The sequence below is a fragment of the Saimiri boliviensis genome, chromosome 12 (assembly GCF_048565385.1).
Source record: "Saimiri boliviensis isolate mSaiBol1 chromosome 12, mSaiBol1.pri, whole genome shotgun sequence".
Taxonomy (NCBI): Eukaryota; Metazoa; Chordata; class Mammalia; order Primates; family Cebidae; genus Saimiri; species Saimiri boliviensis.
In genome coordinates, this window is record NC_133460.1 from 69,312,553 (window position 1) to 69,319,735 (window position 7,183).

The 7,183-nt window shown below is 38.7% G+C and overlaps 1 pseudogene; it reads left to right on the plus strand.

The window, feature by feature from the left end:
• The first annotated feature begins 390 nt into the window (after positions 1-390).
• LOC120362562 (heterogeneous nuclear ribonucleoprotein A1-like) lies at positions 391-6,656 on the plus strand (annotated as a pseudogene).
• The last annotated feature ends 527 nt before the right edge of the window (positions 6,657-7,183 follow it).

Below are 7,183 nucleotides of genomic sequence, written 5' to 3' on the forward strand. Positions count from 1 at the left end.
GGAGGCGCCATCTTCCCTTTTGTCATCACATATACAGTAAAGAAGCAGGCAACATGGTGCTGGCCAGGTACACAGCTTATGTGCATAATAAAAAATTAGGGTACAGGTGGCTGGATTTTTGTGCACTATGCAAATGGCACACCTAGACCTAACCAGTTTTTTATGCCTTATGCAAATGGCACACCTGGTCCAACCGATCTTTTGTGCCCTATGTAAATCAGACACTGCCTCCTCAAGTTCACCTGTAACACCTCCTGCACTTCACCAAGGACTGAAAGACCCATTCAGGACTTGAAGGAGAGAGATTTTCTTTTCCTTTCACCTATTAAACCTCCACTTTTAACCTCACTCCTTGTGTGTCTGCATGCTTGATTTCCTTGGCATGAGACAATGAACCTTGAGTATTTACCACAGACAAGATCTCTGCTTCAATATGACCTTGGCACTTTTAACAACCTAATTCAGAAGCAGAAGCAAAGGAATGACTTAAAGTAAGACCTTAAAAAGGGAAGCAGAGAATAAAAATTTGGAAAATTTACAGCCTGGCCATAGGTCAGAGAAATAAGAAGTTTTTCAGTAAGGAATTAAAGCACACTGTGGAGTAACCAGGTACCAGAGGTATTTGCATATCTAAAAGGGAGCCAAGTGCTAATATTGAAGACAATGGGAAAACAGACTTGAAGGCATTTTAGATAACTTTGTAGCAGCCCCTCCCATCACAGGCCCAGAGGCCTAAGAGGAAGAATGATTTTGTGGGTCTGCCAAGGGCCCCACTATTCTCTGTAGTACTGGGACACTTCCCACATCAAGGCTGCTCCAGCTCCAGCCACAGCACAGATGACCCCTGGCATAGCCTAGTCCACTGTTTCAGAGGCTGCAATGGTTAAGTCTTAACTGCTTCCATGTGGTATTAAGCCTGTAGTTGCACAGAGTACAAGACTGAATGAGGCTTGGCACCCTCCACCCAGATTTCCAGAAGATGTAAGGAAAAGCCTGAATGCCCAGGCAGAATCTTGCTGCAGGAGTGGAGCCTCCATAGTGAACCCCTACTGGGCAATGCAATGGAGAAATGTGGGGTTGGAGTCTCCTCACAGAGTCCCCACTGGGGCACTGCCTAGTAGATCTGTCACAAGGGGGCCGCTACCTCCAGACCCGAGAACAATAGATCCACTGGTGGCTTGTACCCTGTGACTGAAAAAGCCACAGGCACTCAGCAACCCGTGAGAGCAGCCCTAGGGGATGAGCCCTGAAAAGTGAAAGGCTCTGGGCTCCCTAAGTCCTTGGGAGCCCAGCCCTTGTACCAGTGTGCCCCAGACGTGGGACATGGAGTCAAAAGACATTATCTTGGAGTTTTGAGATTTCTTATGACTACCCTTCAAGGTTCTGAACTTTCATGGGGTCTGTAGCCTCTTTCTTTTGGCTGATTTCTCCATTTTGAAAAAGGAATGTGTATCCAATGCCTATAATCCACTGTATCTTGGAAGTAATAAACTTGCTTTTGATTTATAGGCTCATAGGTGGAAGAGATTTGCCTTGTCTCCGATGAGACTCTGGATTTTTGAGTTAATGCTGGAATTAATTAAAACTTTGGAGGACTGCTGGGAAAGCATGCCTGTATTTTGCAATGTGAGAAGGATGTCAGATTTTAAAGTGACCGGGGGAAAATAATAGTTCGGGTGTGTCTCTCCACCCAACTTCATGTTGAATTGTAATCCTCAGTGCTGGAGGTGGGGCCTGGTGAGAGGCATTTAGGCATGGATTCCTCAAGGCTTGGTGCTGTCTTTGTGATAGTGAGTTTTCATGAGATCTGGTTGTTGAAAAGTGTGTGGGGCCTCTCCCTTTCTTGCTCCTGTTTTTGCTATGTGATGTGTCTCCTGCCCCCAACTTTTGCAAGCTTCCTGAGGCCTTCTCAGAAGCTAAGCACATGCTAGCACCATGCTTTCTGTAAAGCCCAAAGAATCACAAGCCAATTAAGCCTTATTTCTTTATAAATTACCCAGTCTCAGGTATTTATTTATGGTAATACAAGAATGGCCTAATACATTTTGTCACCTGAATTACTTTTAGTATTTTATGGGTTCTGTATAGTCCTAAATCTATTTCAGTTTAGACAAACATTAAGGAATAAAAAAAATGATATGAAAATAATTCCCTTGACCATAGGAAAGTATGAAATCATTTTTAGGGCTCCTCCTTGCCTCCTTCATTTAGTCCAGCCTGTACATTCAACAGGACACATAGGATTCTAAGTTGAGTATTGATACTATTGAATGAATATTTGTATCTTCCAAAATTAATATTTTAAATTGTAACACCCAATGTCATGGTACTTAGAAGTGAGGATTCTGGGAAGTGATTAGGTTATAAAGGCAGGGGACACATAAATAAAATTAGTGACCTTATAAAAAGGATTACAGAGATCTCCCTTGCTTCCTTCTACCACATGGTTACTCAGTGTGCAGACGGCCCTCTGTGCCCTCATCAGACTCTGAATCTACCAGCACCGTGATCTTAGACTTTCCAGCATCTGGAACTGTGAAAAAACATTTCAGTTGTTTATAAATTGCCCAGTCTATGCATGCTGTTATAACAGAATACAGCCAACAGAGCCTGCCAAATACTCAAGAGTTCACAAATGTAAAGTCCATGACTATAGATGATCTTGTTGTAAATGCTGGCAGGATATTAACAATAGCACTGCACACTTCTAGATATCATTCAGCAGGAGTGCGTGAAATGAGATGACTTAATTATGAGGCTGTTGGCTATTTTCTAAATCTCATGAGCACCTTGTTATCACTGCTATCATTTTTTAAAATCATTTAAATTATAGAAAAATTACAGAAATTAACTTGTATCTTTAAATTTCCATTGGCTCATATATTATCATTAAAGACATTGATGGGTTATGATTAAGGACATAAAAGGAGAAGAATAGGAAGTAACCATGAAAGATATTTGCCATTATTAGAGAGCTTATTCCCACTAGTGAAATGGTTACAACTAAGGGTTAGCTGAAATTTTTATTGCTCAGACTGAGGTACTTACTTTACTTACTTCTACTTAGTAGACAGACAGACACACACACACACACACACACACTCACACACAAATACACACAGCCCTGTAACTGTCTACCTAAGAAACATTTGGTGAGCACCTTACATATCTCAGGCATATTCCTAGGTTCTACTGTGGGAAACAAACAAGTAAGGCAAGATCATTTTTCTTTGGACGTCACAGTTATGTAATCTGTTACTTTACTCCACAGGTTAAATAACATAAACAATCAAGGATCATCATCTTAAAGATACATCTTATGATAGTTTTTCCTTCTATGTACTTATTTTAAATAAATAGGGGACACTTTTCAGCTTCATGTAAGCTACCTATCCTAAATTATATTTGGCCTGTGAATTTAATTACTAATAGCTTACATTAAAATATACATTAATAAACATAGAAACTACTATTCGTTTAATATTTATAGTGTTTAAATTCTGTAAACATGCATTATTCACTCATTTAACAAACACGACATGTTTAATGATAAAATTAGTCATCCTTTTAACTATGGGAGAACTGTGATCACACTAAGATAAAGATTTTCATCCTGAATCTTAAGAATAGAGCTGCCATCTTTAATACTTTCCCAAATTCAGGCAGGCAGAAAATCATTATCTTTGCAGAACTTTCTCTCTCCCTCTGTGCATGTAGGTGGGTGTTTCTATCTCCATATCTTTTCTTTTTCATTTGCCCATCCCTTCTTTCTTTCTTTTCTGCCATCCTACCTTGCCACCCGCCTTCCCTCTATCTTACAAAACAAACAAAATTAAAACACAATTAAAATTAATAATTTTCTTACATTTTTATATAATAATGAATAAAATTTAAATTACAAAGCATATCCTAGGGAGATAACATTTTTTAAAGAAACTCCAGTATAACATGTACATTTCTATAATTGTTTATCTTAGATTATTTAAACACAAATCAAGATGCTTTGATTCCGTTTTCTTGTTTTTGAGAATATTTGCTCTTCCTCTCCCTTTTTTTCCCTCCTCCATTTTTCAAAAATCTCTTTCCTCATCTAACTCTTCTTTTTCTGATATCTTTGTCCTTTCCCTAACACCCCACCTCCCCTTTCTCTATGCCATATTTCATTCCATCACCCTCATCTTGCTCTCTTTGATTAAAAATAAATTACTCAGCAATTTTATGAATAAGCCAAAAAACGAATAACAAAATTTATGAATTTTTTAGAAATTCGTAATTAATGTGTTCAGTGAAATTGTAAAATAATGAGTTGTAAATACTTGAATTTTCTACGTTCTAAAATTAATTACATATCATAAAATTTTCCTATCAAACTTTAGTTATGAGAAATTGCTTTAGGTATAAGTAAGGGCCAATAATGTATACAAAACCTATGACTGCACTTGAAATCCACACATTAAACATGTATTATGGCACAGTTTTTTAAATCGGGAATTCAGAAATAGGTGGATTTTTACAATTTGGTGTCTCAGGTGGGTTGTTTTCAAGATTTGAGATGGCTACAGACATCTGAAGAATTAACTGAGGCTGGAGGCTCACTCACATGTGTGCCTGTTGATGCTGGTTGAGGTCAGGGGCCCTCTTCTTCTCCACATCGCTTGGTGCTGCTTGAGTATCTTTAGCACATCACAATTGGCTTCCCACAGAATGAACAATCCAAGAGATGGGGTCTATGTATTGTTTGATGTCAACATCATTAGTAATACCAAGAGGATACTTAAATTGCCCGAAACCCTACTGAACAAATAGTTCCTTCCTTAATTCTGTGAGGAAAGACAGTGATGTAATGGCATAGGGGAACAGCGTGTGGGGATGGTTTTTATAACAGCAAAGTCTGTTCCTTGTGGATCATTGTCTCTCCTTTACAATACGAGCATCTGAATATATATCATATGTATAATAATGAATATAATGCCATATGAGAGACTTCAGTTACATGAGGGTGAATAATTGATTCAAATGAGTAAAAGTTGCAGATATGTTATTGTGGGCTGAATAGTTTCCCCTCAGTGCTTGAGACCCCAGTGCTTCAGACAGTGAATATGTTTGGTGATAAGGTCTTTAAAGAGGTAATTAAGGTAAAATTGGTTTGTATGAGAAGGCTCTGATGTACTGCGACCAATCGTCTTATAAGAGATTAGGACATAATGTGTATGCAAGAAGAAAGACCATATGACAACACATCAAGAAGACAACTGTCTTTAAGCCAACAAGAGAGGCCTCAGTAGCAGTTACTGTACTTAAAAATGGGGCACGATTTTAACACAAGTCTGCAAGCTCTGAATCTCATGTTCATAATCATGTTAGCAGGTCTCCCTGGAAAACAAAAAGGAAAATATTTCCACCACCTAACTGTGTGACAGTTTACCTAGTCTTGTTATGCCTAGTTTTATTTTCTATAAAGCAATCTTAGTTATCAAGCTTACCTCAGAGAGTTGTGGGATGAATTAAGGGAGGTAATGTACATAAAGCCCTCTGGAACAGAGCTTGACAAGTGTAAAATGTTCAACGTATGTTAGGTATTGCTTTTATTACCATATCTTCATCTTTACCAAAATCAGTGATATTCAAACCATATAAATGGTGGAAAATGTATTTTCTCATGAAACAGCTCACAAGTATACCTCACTTGGAATGTAGGCATTACTCAAACATGTAAAAGATAAAGCTGGCAAACTGAGTCGCAACTCTGCTCTACACTCTTATAGCCATCAATCTGCAGACAATGCTCATCTTTCAGGTGACAAAGAATCTAACATGCACAAAGATTGTGAAAATAAAGGAAAGAAATGATTGATCTAAAAATTATTTAGGATGCAGAAATGACAGTATTCAATGACTACTGGGACTTCTGTGCCACTGTGGAGGAGGTGGATGCAGCCATGAATGCCAGTCCACATAAAGTGGATGGAAGAGCTATGGAACCAAAGAGAGCTATCTCAAGAGAAGATTCTCAAAGACCAGGTGCCCACTTAACTGTGAAAAAATATTTATTGGTAGTACTAAAGAAGACACTGAAGAACATCACCTAAGAGATTATTTTGAACAGTATGGAAAAATTGAAGTGATTAAAATCATGACTGATTGAGGCAGTGGCAAGAAAAGGGGCTTCACCTTTGTATCTTTTGATGACCATGACTCTGTGGATAAGACTATTATTCAGAAATATCACACTGTGAATGGCCACAACTGAGAAGTTAGGAAAGCCCTGTCAGAACAAGAGATGGCTAGTGCTTCATCCAGCCAAAGAGGTGGAAGTGGTTCTGGAAACTTTGATGGTGGTCATGAAGGTGGTTTCAGTGGGAATGACAACTTTGTTCATGGAGGAAACTTCAGTGGTCGTGGTGGCTTTGGTGTCAGCCATAGTGGTGGTGGATATGGTGGCAGCTGGGATGGCTATAATGTATTTGGTAATGACAGAAGCAATTTTCAAATCAATCTTCAAATTTTGGACCCATGAAGGGAGGAAACTTTGGAGGCAGAAGCTCTGGCCCCTATGGTGGTGGCGGCCAATACTTCGGCAAATCACAAAACCAAGGTGGCTATGAAGGTTCCAGTAGCAGCAGTAGCTATGGCAGTGGCAGAAGATTTTAATTAGGAAACAAAGCTTAACAAGAGAGGATAGCTAGAGACATGACAGGGAAGCTACAGGTCACAACAGATTTGTGAACTCAGCCAAGCACAGTGGTGATGGGGCCTAGCTGCTACAAAGACATGGTTTAGATAAAAACTCATGTGTATGGGCAAAAAACTTGAGGACCGTATTTGTGACTAATTGTATAATAGGTTATTATAGTTTCTGTTCTGTGAAAAGTATAAAGCATTCCAGCAAAGGGTTTTAATGTTGATTTCTTTTCTTTGTACCCACGCTATTGATTGCTAAATGTAATAGTCTGATCATGATGCTGCATAAATGTCTTTTTTTAAAAAAGAGGTACAAACTAATGTAAACCCATTCTAAGCCTTAGGTGCAATACAATCTAGAGAACTTGGTGAACAGTGTTAAGCCTGGCCATTACATGTGACATAAAATGGAGTGCCACATCTTCGAGTGGGACTGTTAAATTCAAGTAAGTAGATTGTTTTGTTTTGTTTTCAGTAGGGGAGACAAATATCATCTAACCAT